The 12,829-nt window shown below is 45.1% G+C and overlaps 1 long non-coding RNA gene across 1 annotated transcript; it reads left to right on the top strand.

Moving 5' to 3' along the window:
• Window positions 1-278: 278 nt before the first annotated feature.
• LOC138224502 (uncharacterized) lies at window positions 279-3,336 on the top strand. The gene is made up of 2 exons (XR_011183001.1): window positions 279-2,074; window positions 2,330-3,336. It is a non-coding gene; the product is annotated as an uncharacterized lncRNA (long non-coding RNA).
• The last annotated feature ends 9,493 nt before the right edge of the window (window positions 3,337-12,829 follow it).

Genomic DNA, 12,829 nt, shown 5'->3' with positions numbered 1-12,829 from the left:
GGATCCAGTGGAAGGCCGATCCACTCCGGGTTTTCCGTAGCCGGAAGTCCGGATCCGGTGGAAGGCCGATCCACTCCGGGTTTTCCGTAGCCGGCAGTCCGGATCCGGTGGAAGGCCGATCCACTCCGGGTTTTCCGTAGCCGGCAGTCCGGATCCAGTGGAAGGCTGATCCACTCCGGGTTTTCCGTAGCCGGAAGTCCGGATCCTTTACGATGCACGCAAGACTACGTTACAGATCACCGGAGTACATTATACAGTCAAATAAAGATAAGGTACGCACAGCTTTCATGTTGTGATACTTAGACATGGTTTGGAGACGTTCCCTCGTGTGTATTTTGAATTATTCAAATGCGTGTCGCTTCAATTTGGAAGCGCATCATTTCAGTGCATGAGCTTACCTGTTATATTGGGCGAGATTTCACACGGATAATCAAACAAGAACGAGTTTGCCCTGGAATCCATTCCACTGCCCAACCTGAAAGTCAGAGCATGAGGACGGACGGATTGTATGGCGATTGTGGAGTTGCTCGACCACATCAAGTAGGCGAGAAGTACAATCTACTACTACGACATACGGTCTAATTATTCAATTTTCGATTATTTCTCATTTTTAGGCTATTTCTACATCTAATAACGAGCGAGTATAATGATTAAGCCAATGATACATTATATTTTAGATTCGGTTCAGCAGTATTGAGCAGTAAAATAACATCAATTTGTCTACAGGAAATGTCAGAATTAGAAGCCTTCTTTACACCATTTTGCCGATCTGTTCAGAGTGTTTTAACAACAGAACAAAACAAAAACAAACGTAAGGTTTCTGGGCTGCTTTGAGATAGACAATTATCATCTATATTACTTTTAAATCTATGCACACTGTGTATCTTTACCGGGTCGATTCAATGTACAATTTTGTACTGACGCCTTAACCTTATTATTCATACAAAATCTGTTTGACAATAGTCATGTTTGATTCCACTCACTTTCCCCAAAGAGGTGCTCCAAAATAGTTTGACAAGATATTGTGAGATTGCGAGAGGGATCTGAAGTATTTATTAGTACAAGTATAACTAAATTGTTTTCCTTGTAGTCTAATAAAGGTTGTAAATTCTTCCATAGTTTCTGATGGGCTACTGTTAGTTTCTTAAAAGCATCAATACCTAGTTCCTGAATGATTAAATTAGGGAAACATACATCACCTACTTTGCTTAATTTTGTAAATAATACTGTCGGTATCGGTATTAGATGCTCTAAACCCTGTAGCATTTAGGCCTCCTTCTGCCCGTGTTTGACAAATAGCAACCATGAATAAAGTTTTTTTTTATTTTATTTTACTAAGGTAGAGAACATCAAATCACAAAATCACCTTTTGGAAAATCTTAATACCAAGATATTTAATCACATCTTTTACATGTATATTACGTACGGAGCAGACACTTTCCAACAGCCACCAGTTCACTTTTCTGATATGTAAAGAAAGACCAGAAACAGAGGAAATGACTTGTAATAATAATAATAATAATTAATAATTGCTTACACTTATATAGCGCTTTTCTGGACACTCCACTCAAAGCGCTTTACAGGTAATGGGGACTCCCCTCCACCACCACCAATGTGCAGCATCCACCTGGATGATCCACCTGGATACAATCCACCTGGATTGTAAACGCATTTAATTGCTTTGTCCACCTCTGTGTGCTTTCTCAGAGAGAGAGTTGTATCCTCAGCCAATTGGGAACACCTGTAATCTCTTTATCCTGTACTTGAATACCCTGAAACTATTTGTTATAGGGGCGTAAGCAGTGGGAAGAGGAGTGGGCTCGTGTCGAATTGCCTTACCCGTTCCCAATCTGCAGGAGGTCCCACGACGGCAGGTAGCTGCTCCAGTCGCTGGAGCTCAGTTCGCTGTCGAGGGAGGACGAGGGCTCTGGCTCGGGGGAATCACGGCTCCACAGCTCCTACCTGTTGCAGAGTGTTTCTGCCCTCCCGATGGCCTCTGTGTTTTAGAAGGATCTGTCTCTTTTCGCTTGCTTACACCACAGGTTTCATCGACGATAGTGTGCATCCTGAAGCAGTGAGTTATCGGTCTTATTTCTACTGAGAAACAGTTCAAGCACTCACAAAACAATAACCAGGAGACGGTGTATGAAAAAGAATTGTAAGACTTGCAGAGTAGATTTGAATAGACAGTGGACGTCACACTGCGTGCTTGAATATCAGAGATTCAATTCATTCTTTCCTGTAGGTTAACTTCCTGTTTGACATTGTTCCGCTGTCACTTCTTCACAAACTCATAACTCGCCGTGTTCAATTTTGTGTTGAGTTACAGGAACCTCAGCATCAGATGTAATCCTCTTCAGCGCCCCAGGGAGACTGGGGGACTTGCCAGATTTTCAGCTTTATCACTGGGTCCTTTGGCTCAGGGCTGTTGAGCAAAGTGCTCCCCTCTGCTGGAGAGCCACAGGGGCACTACAGAGCGGCCTCGTGTTCCCTGCTCCTGCCCGTGCCTGTGGACGGCCAGTGTGACCGCGCGCGAGACAAAGTAGTGCATTCGTGGTGTAAATACAGAATGTTCACTAGCTGACTGAGGAAAGTTACAGAGACGGGAGTATACGTTCTGAAATAATGTGAACCACTGTTACTACACACAGACAGACTACTTAAAAATCATGTGGCTTTTTAAGGTCGTTTTGTCTGCCTAATGTACGTTAGATTTGTCACAGCAAAGAGTTTGAATACTTACAGAATGCAGCAGCTAGAATTGTTACTTGGAGCAGAAAGAATGACCGCATAACCCCCATACTTCTCTCTCTTCATTGGCTTCCTCTCAGGTACAGGGCGGACTTCAAACTCCTTCTACTTACTTACAAGGCTCTCAGAGGTCAGGCACCTGTCCTGCCTCGCAGGGATCCTGCAAAGGAGAAATACTGTCTGTCATGGGCTGGGCACCATGTGAGTTGAATGCTGCATCAGTGCCATGGATCCAAGAGGGGCATCATGGATACAGCTGTCGTTTAGGAGGATTCTGCTGGTCTGCAGAGACCTGCATGGGGTACTGACATACAGATAACGTGATGGATGGATGGATTAATACCCGCATTCATTTCTTTCTTTTTTTTTAATGATATAATGTTAGCATGCCCAAAGGGGTTGGGCAGCCAGTTGACCTTGGACCCCTAGAGGATTTTATTCTCCTTACTGAGGAGTCTTTGGTTCCTTTCCTCCATTGTCTTCAGTTCTGTATTCACAAAATGTATATTTACCTGCATTGTTAAGCGCCTTGGGGCAACCTTGTTGTGAAAGGTGCTATATGAAAATAAATTGAATTGAATGGAATGACAGAGTCACGGCTTTTCCAGTTTCCTCTCCTATTATCTTCTTTATCTGCACTCTAAAACACAGTGAAACCTTGAACCTTTCAACTGGACCACTGCCGTTCTACATCACAATGACTCTAACTAGGACGGAGACTTGAATGGGATGAAAAAGGAAAAGGCATTATTTGCAGGAAGAAATTAAACTGTTCCACCTGATCACTTGCTAAACAAAGTGATTCACTGGAGTGGAGGCGGTGAAAGCTTTGTGAATCAACTTACAAAAGGAAACATGTAAGAAACGTGGCTCCCATATTTAACCCTTGAAAAATCTATGAGTGTTATGTGGAGGTGAAAGTATTGTTCAATTATTCTAATAAAGCTCACTCAACTAAGACCCAGAAAAGTACCAGAGTATTCTCACCTAAGAGGAAATATTAACAAGTAGGATGTTCAAATGAAAAGCATTAAAAACTGCATGATCTTCAGTAGTGAAATGATTACTGAGCTCTGGGTCACGGACAGCAGGGGAGTGAATGAGTTGTTTATTTTGTTTCCTGTGAATTATGTAGAATTCACAACGTGATCCAATTGTACAGGAAAACCATTGAGAGCAGATTCATTTCTTCTGCACCAGAATGAATGATTTCCATCTTCACTCTAGGGTACTGTACTTTACAGCACTGTATTGTATTCTGCATATATGTCTGTTATGTACACATTTTCTTTCTCACTTTGTCTCTCTGTCCATTTGTATCAGTTTGTTGGAGAGCACCATCACACCAGCATCACAACATTTATTCTACTGCCTTATTAAGCAAATGTCTCTACTAAATTCTTTTTATATATAAAACATTTTTGACATGATATACACAAATGGCTAATTATACTTTCTGATTATATTTCCATCTTAGAAATGAAGCATTTCTCTCCTGCAGTTTGAGGTTGTTAAATAGAAAACTGGATCACTCCAGGGCCGAATCTTCTCCCTCTCTTACACTCTCTTACATTCGTTCACGAATGATCACAAGAGCAAACACATAGACTGGCTTCTCATAAAGTGTGTCGATGACACAGTCCCGGTCAGCTTACTAAAGGACCCAGAAAATCACCACGGGCCAGTCTGAACAGTTTCACGGAATAGTCTGTTGACTTCTCTTGTTACAAGAGCAAAACAATACTCACTGATTTGAGGATAATTGCGCCATCCCTCCAGCCTACTGAAATGAACCGTCAGACTGCAGAAGCTGTCAGTGACTACAGGTCAGAGAAACCTGAGATGAGACAAACGTTGTGAGACCATTTATAAGCTTGTGACCTCAAATTAAACGGAAGTCAGACATTTTCAAAGGGGGCAACACTGCGGCACAGTGGTTAGCATCGCTGCCTCATAGCACCGGGGCCCTGGGTTTGATTTCAGGGCTGCTGTCTGTGTGGAGTCTGCATGTTTGTTCGCGCTGCAGGGGACACCTCACCCCCACAGACACAAACTCACACCACAGCCCGATTTTTCCACAACACAATCAACCCGCCAGTATCAGTTTGTGTTCAGTGCTGGGGAGGTGCCTTGTCCTTGCAGAACAAAAACAAGGTGATCAGGACTGACGGCAAGATTCAGGTATTCAAGTACCCAGTAAATCCAGGGTTCAAATGGGGGAACTGTTTCACGAGCTACACAACATCCTCACACACGATGACAGAGCCTTGGAAAGCCGTGTGGAGAGTGAGGTGCTCGTACCCAGCCGGAGTTAAAAGACCACGCATTGAGCAGAGCAACTGAGCAAAAGCACACTATCGATCTACCCAACCCAGAAGACATCTCTGTGATACAGAGGCTAAGGCAACATGTGAGTAAAGGATTTTGAATCAGCAATTGTGCTGATGAGCCAGTCAGCAATTTTTCAGAAACAGCAAACATGTCGTCAGCCTCCAGGAGCTGCAGAAGATTGTGAGATATAAAGGAGTGAAACCAGGGCAGGAGAAACTGATTCCTCGTGTAGGAAGCTGAGGAAAAAGATGCACACCCTGCAGACTGAAAGGAAGACAGCACAAACTATCAGTAATGTCAGCCTAGAAGAAAGTGTAGTGCAGTGTGTTGCAACTAAGTTTTTGTTCAATATTTGTTTTGTCTGAAAGAGACTGTTTTGATCAGATACATGCAATACTATTTCTTTCTCATTCTCTGTCTTTGTATGTCTTATTTGGATCACACCATAAAGTTCATAACCCAGCCAGTTGCTTTGGCTCTGAAAGCTTCCCTCAGCAGGGACAGCCCTGATCCCCAAACACAGGGCTGCCCTTCCCACTGCCCGTCTGCTCTCTGCCCAGTGGAAGTAGCGTTTCTGCCCCACAGCTGTGTGAGAGAAGATGACCTGAGAGCACTAACCCACCTCTGGAGAGGGAAGAGTCTCAGCTGGAAGGGAGGAGGAGCTGCCGGGCTGCCGCAGACAAGGCGCCGCTGAAATGATAGAGAAATCTTTTAGAATCAAACGTCACCTGGCTCAGTGTTTAAGCTGTAGTACATGATCACATTAGATTATTAAAACATGCAGACTGCCATTTCCATTCTGTACAAACAAAGGGTTTTCCATTGTAGAAAACACCACTGCAAATCCAAAGCGGAGTGCACTGGGACTGCAGTCCAGAGAAACCCATCATGTTACAAGAACTGGAGGCCATTTCACACCAAAACTGTACAATAGGATTCTTTCTGCACACCCAGTACTGGGGGCTGTGTCAGAGGCTCCTCACCGTTCTGTGATGATTTTAGACGTCGAATCGGGCAGGAGGCAGGCGCTCTTCGGGAGCTCTGGTCGCGTGCTATAACTCGGACCACGCGATGGCACAATTGCTTCCTACATACAAACAGAAACTTCAAACAACAAAACCCAACAAGAAATCTGTGCACACTTGGACTCCTGCTGCAGCTGAGGAGCTGTCACGCACACACCTCCTGTGTGGGTAGTGTTGGCCGTAGGACGTGTTGTTCACAGAGAGAAAAAATACACCATAGCAAGTCAGCACTCAAACAAACCAAAAGGCCAGTTTTATTGAAGTTGACGCAGCTGGCCACACAAACACTCACTGGGTCTCTTCACCAGGTATCCACACAGACAGCACCCCAGGAAACCAGACCCATGAGAACAGGGGCAGAGCATGCAGACTCCACACAGACAGCACCCCATGAACAGGACCCATGAGAACACAGGCAGAGCATGCAGACTCCGCACAGACAGCACCCCAGGAACTAAATCCAGGCTCCCAGCGCTGCCACCCACTGCGCCGCCGTCTCTCACCTCCACTTGCAGATCATGACGCGACCGGAGACCAGAGACTCCTCACTCCTGCAGTAACACACCCCAGCAGGAGGAGGCGCTGACGGACTCGCTCATGGTGCAGTGAGCCCAGCGGTGTGAGGCTGGTGTCCAGCGCTGATGTGTCCCTGATAATGTTAATGTTAATGTTTCTTTATTAGCCCTATACAATTTCTTGCAGTAGGAATTCGTCTTTTCGCATACCCCAGCTTTTCTCCATGGAGACACAGACACACAGACAGGGAGAGAAGCTGGGGGTCAGAGCGATTTTTCCATTGTACGGCAGAGCAGCTGGGGTGAAGGGCCTTGCTCAGGGGCCCAGCGGAGTAGGATTCCTCTGCCAGCCGCGGGATTTGAACCGGCAACCTTCCAACCTTCCAGTCACAGGCACAGATCCTTAGCCACAGAGCCACCTCTCCGCCCAAGTCCTGTCCCACAGCCTGCGAGTCACCGTTTCTTCCTCAAAATACTCCAGCCAGCGCTTTTTAGACTCAAGTTTCTTAAGTTTCTGTTTTTCTCGCAGATTACATTAAAAAAGCCGCCTGTTGACCTGCTGGAGGTCAGACCCGCTCCGGCAACAACTACTGCAGCTCCGTTGCCCCGGCAACCACGTTTTATTTAACAAAGTAAAATAAACACAGGAGAAAAGTTTGCAAACAAGACAAGAGAGCTCAGAAACCCACAGACACGACGGCAGTGGGTTTTGTTTCTGTGTCGAGTTGATAAACCAGGCAGGACGAGCGCTGCAAACACACTAGAGTACACATAACACAATCAGGGGTACACAAGACTCCTGCTCTTTACACAAACAGGTTCAACAGGTCAATAAAGAGCAGGTCGGCACAGCTGTCATGATGTCTCATTTACAAAGAGTCTGAAGATTTGCTCGTCTCTTCCCAGAGCAGCTTCACTCCGGAGAGCAAGAAACAGCTCTTGCCGAGTCCGTCTTGTAAGACACAGTAAATACACTGACATTGTATAATTAATTCTGATGCTCAATCAAATCTGCGGAACACGTGTTGAGCGCAGTCCAGAGCACTATAAAGACTACATTTCCCACAAGCCCTGTGGCGACTTCCTTTTGACGTAATCGAGTCGCGTCATAACTTCCATGGGATCTGGACTGGAAGAATAAAACCCGAAGCGGATCAGACTTCCATGTGAACAGAAATCGTAGAGTAAAACTCGGTTCCGACCAGAATTCCATGGGATCCGGACTGCTTCAGTAAAATGTGGCACAGATCAGTCTTCCATGGGATCCGGACTGGATGAGTAAAACCTGGAGAGGAATCTGACTCCCATAGGATCTGGAATAGCAAAGCCTATTCAGGACCAGATCAGACTTCCATGGGATCCAGACTGGTAGAGTAAAACCCAGAAGGGAACCAACTTCCATGGGATCCGGACGGGAAGAATAAACCCGGAGCGGATCAGACTTCCATGTGAATTTAAATCGTAGAGTAAAACGCGGATCCGACCAGACTTCCATGGGATCCGGACTGCTTTAGTAAAAGGTAGAGCAGATCAGTCTTCCATGGCATACGGACTGGATGAGTAAAACCTGGTGAGGATCCGACTCCCATAGGATCTGGAATGGTAGAGTCAATTCCGGGCCAGATCACACTTCCATGGGATCCAGACTGGTAGAGTAAAACCCGGAAGGGAACCAACTTCCATGGGATCCGGACTGGAAGAATAAAACTCAGAGCGGATCAGACCTCTATGCGAAAAAAATATCGCAGAGTAAAACACGGATCCGATCAGACTTCAATGGGATCCGGACTGCTTCAGTAAAACGTGGCGCAGATCAGTCTTCCATGGGATCTGGACTGGACGAGTAAAACCTGGTGAGGATCCGACTCCCATAGGATCTGGAATGGTAGAGTCAATTCCGGACCAGATCAGACTTCCACGGGATCCAGACTGGTAGAGTAAAACCCGGAAGGGAACCAACCTCCATGGGATCTGGACTGGAAGAATAAAACCAGGAGCGGATCAGACTTCCAAGTAATCCGGATTTGTCGAGTTAAACCTGGAGCGGCTCAGATTTCCATGGGATCCGGACTGCAAGAGTAAAACCTGGTATGGCTCAGACTTACATGGGATCCAAACTCGTAGCTAGAATAAACCTCGAACAGATCCTACTACCATGGGATCCGATCTGGAAAAGTAATAACCAACACGGATCAGACTTTCATGGGATCGAAACTACTAGAGTAAAACCCAGAGCAGATCAGACTTCACTGGGATCCAGACTGGTAGATAAAACCCTGATAGGATCAGACTTATCAGACCAGATCTGGAATACTAGAGTGAAACCTGGACCAGATCTGACATCCATGGGATCCGGACTGGATGAGTAAAATCCAGACCGGATCAGACTTCCAAGCAATCCTGTCTGGTAGAGTAAAACACGGACCGAATCAGACTTCCATGGGATCAGGAATGGTAGAGTGAAACCTGGAGCGGATCACACTTCCATGGGATCTGGACTGCTAAAGCAAAACCAGGAGCTAATCAGACTTCCATGGGATCCGGACTGGAATAGTAAAACCTGGATCGGACAGATTTCCATGGGGTGAGGATTGGAAAAGTAAAACTCGGAGTGGATCAGACTTCCATAGGATCCGGACTAGTAGAATAAATTCCAAACTGGATCAGACTTCCATGTGATTCGGACTGGTAAGGTAAAACCCAGAGCAGATCAGACTTCAATGGGAACCATATTTTTAGAATGAATAAAACTGGATCAGATTTCCATGGGATATGGACAGGTAGAGTAAAACCCGAACTGGATCAGACTTCCATGGGATATGGATCTTTAGGGTAAAACGAGGAGCGGATCAGATTTCCGTTGGATCTGGATTGGTAGAATAAATCCCGGAGCGTAACAGACTTCCATGGGATCCAGACAGGTAGAGTAAAACCCACAGTCAAGGATGTCTTTCTGCAATAGGATTTGAGAATCCCATGACAACGCAGGCGGAGTGATCAGTATGATCACGGCCATTAGAGGAGAAAAGGTTTTTACAGACTCAGGACAGACCTGCCCCGCCACTCTCCGCATCATCTCGGTTCCTGTGAGACCAAGAGATGGGCCGTGAGAGAGAGGTGGGTGCTCTGCAGATCCCACAACCCCCTGTACTCAAGGATCTATGCATTTTGCATCCCTCACCAGCGAACCTCAAACTGTGCTTTTCTTTTGCACACCCACTTGCTAGCACAGAATAGTATCATATACAATTCGTTAATTCTGTACAATGACTATATGCTGTGAGTAGACTTTAGAGTTCATGAACAAAGAACTTCAGAGATCTAAATGCCTCTGAGAGTCTTAAGAGAGGACTTACACTGCACTGTTCACAGGTAAGGAACGAGAGCACAAGCAACCCTCCTCCTGGATCAGTAATTCACCATCCCCAGAATGCCAGCATTGTCGTTTTTACCCCAGGGTTGACTTCTGCACTGGGCTTTAGTCAGAGCTCTTCTCAGCTCTCAATGTCCTTTAAATCTTGCTACTGATTGATTTGCTCTTTTATTATGAGGTGTGTTTATGTTTGAGTGTTGTGTGCAAGTTCACGAACAAGGAAAAAACATCCAACAGTGTACATATATTATCTACTTCCCACCTCTTCCCTTTCAAAAGGAAACTACTCTGTGCACAATTAGGGCACAACTCAGTTCCGAACAGTGTGCAATACCACGGTTTGGTGCCTGCCAGACTATATGCTGGGCTTAGAGCCAACCACCCTTACATACACCGGTGTCTTCCCCGGGCCAGGGGAATAGCAGAAACTCACATTCACTCCAATCGGTCAGACAGGAGAGTCGGGACTTTTAATAAAAGGTGTCCTCACCTCTTTGTAGTGTGCACACTGACCATCTCTCCTGCCAATGGGGAAGCCCCACACTTTCTGGAGGACCCTGCTTGCAGCGCCGAAATTGTTACAGACAAAAAGTTCTGGATCCTGCAATGACGTTTAAACAACGGAGTTTATTGCACGCAAGGAAGCTTAACAAAACATGATGACGAACTTCAGCAAACTCCTAAACTGCATCGTTACATAACCAATAGGCCAGAAAAACATGACCGCAAAACGAAAAACAAAGAAAAATAAATAACATATCCCAACGTTACCAGTAATATAAAACACCTGCGAGAGGCCAACCTAACCTGTCTGCCTCGCCTGGAAACAAACAGAGTTTCGCTCGCAGGGTTAGCTTTTAAAGCTAAAACCTGAAAAAATCGTGGTCTTAATGGTGGAAATCTGTCATTCATTGTATCTTCAGGCATTCAGAGCCACTTCCGATGCTGTGATTCAGCCCTCTGCAAGTGCTGTGGTTTTTCCACACACGGGCGGTGACTGGATGGCAGCTACATCACTCTCACCCCAGAGAATCAGTGACGGGTTTGACCACACCAACATGGCAGCCCCACAATGTCACAGAGAGGCGGAAGTCTCTGCAATAGGAAGTGTTGTCTGTGGCCTGTGCATTTGCGGTTCACTTGCATTTCAGGACGCCAGTTGGAAGGTGTTTTTTGATCTCTCAGTGCCTCCTGAAGAAAAATAATCCCTAAATCTTGTATCTCTACAGGTAGTGACCTTAGAAATCACTGAAAAGACATAGAAAAGTAAGAAGAAACCTCCCCTTTCTTAGTGCTACATGGGATCTTTTAGATGTAAAGAAGTGCCACCCAGCCTAAGGAACATTAAATTACCATAACTGCTCCTAATTCACATTTAAGCAATATATTTACTCTATCCTTTAGATCAGTGGTTCTCAAACTTTTTGGACCAAGTACCACCCCTAATCCAACCAAAGCATCCAAGTACCACCTACAAGTCATCTTCTCATAGGAACCCCAGAAAGTCTCAATGACCAACATGAGCGCGCATGCTCACACTCACACATACATATAATAAATATTATAATAATAAACTTAATTTGATATAGCACCTTTAAAGGTGGCTTCTCAAAGTGTTTTATGGAAAAAAAAACATTGACAACAAATAATAAAAAAGCACCATTTCAGTGAGAGGGGTGAGCCTGTTTAGTTGAGCAAAGCAGATGTGAATTAATTTTTCGAGCCTTGATACAATTCACAACGGAGTCTAACAGATATTAAATCCTCAGGCATTTTCTTGACGGCAAAGATCTCGCGGTGGATGTTGTAATGCGTACATTAATTTCTGGAGCAACCAATCTAATTCGTGCAACTACACCGTTATGTCGGCTTGTCATTGCTCTAGCACCGTCAAACTCCGACGCATTTTATCCAGTCAAGGCCATTCTCTTCGATAAATTCATTCAGAAGCTGAAATATGTGCTCTCCTGTAGTTCCTGTTGGTAGCGGTTTACAGAACAGAAAGTCTTTATGGGTCATGCCCTCAAACTCGTATCTAACGTAAACGAGCAACTTGGCCAAATCGACTACAGACTCATCTTATTGCAGTGAAAAACATCTGCTCACCTTAACGCGCTCTATCAGTGTACTTTTGATATAATCCTTCATTTCAATAATTCTATGAATGACTGTGTCTTTCAGGGGGAGAATGAACAAGCTCCACAAAGACAGCCCCCGGAAATCAAGCCCAGGGCTCCAGCACTGCCAGGCAGCAACGCTCACCCCTGCGCCGCTGTGACAAGCCTAATTCTGGAAATGTAAATTGTTTAATCTAAAAGTCACACTAGCCTCCCTGGTTGTGAGTCCTCAATTTCGTAGGATTGAAATGGGGATTGCTAACTTCCTATTAAGGTTTTGATTAAGGTTGCAGCTACTTTATATTGGGATTAACGCTAGAACAGTAGTAGTAGGGGATTTCTGTTGGTGTTAAACAAAGGGCAGAAATCAATATCTAGCTCACCCAAAATGTCCAAGATAAAAAATAAAATAGTGAAGCAACAAAAAGTGCTTTAAGCACAGTGTCAGGTTTTCTTCAGACATCTTTTAAATGGTTCTTAATGTACTCTTAAAAAAGAGTAGTTTTTTCACAGCATTTATCAAAGTAACTTCCGGAAAAAGCAGTCATGGCATAATTGTCACGCCCTCTGCAGCCAGAGGGCGCTCCTTCTCTGTCCTGTCCCTAGTTTCCGGTCTGCTGTCCTTCCTGTCCCTCTCTTTCCCTTGGGCTATATATTTCCGGGTCTTGCACTCTGTCCTCGCTCAGCATTGATGTTCGGATGTCCTGAGACCCCGCT

This window comes from Lepisosteus oculatus, chromosome 22, assembly GCF_040954835.1.
Source record: "Lepisosteus oculatus isolate fLepOcu1 chromosome 22, fLepOcu1.hap2, whole genome shotgun sequence".
NCBI lineage: Eukaryota > Metazoa > Chordata > Actinopteri > Semionotiformes > Lepisosteidae > Lepisosteus > Lepisosteus oculatus.
The sequence above is the reverse complement of the archived record's forward strand: the minus strand, read 5'-3'. Positions and strand labels throughout refer to the sequence as shown.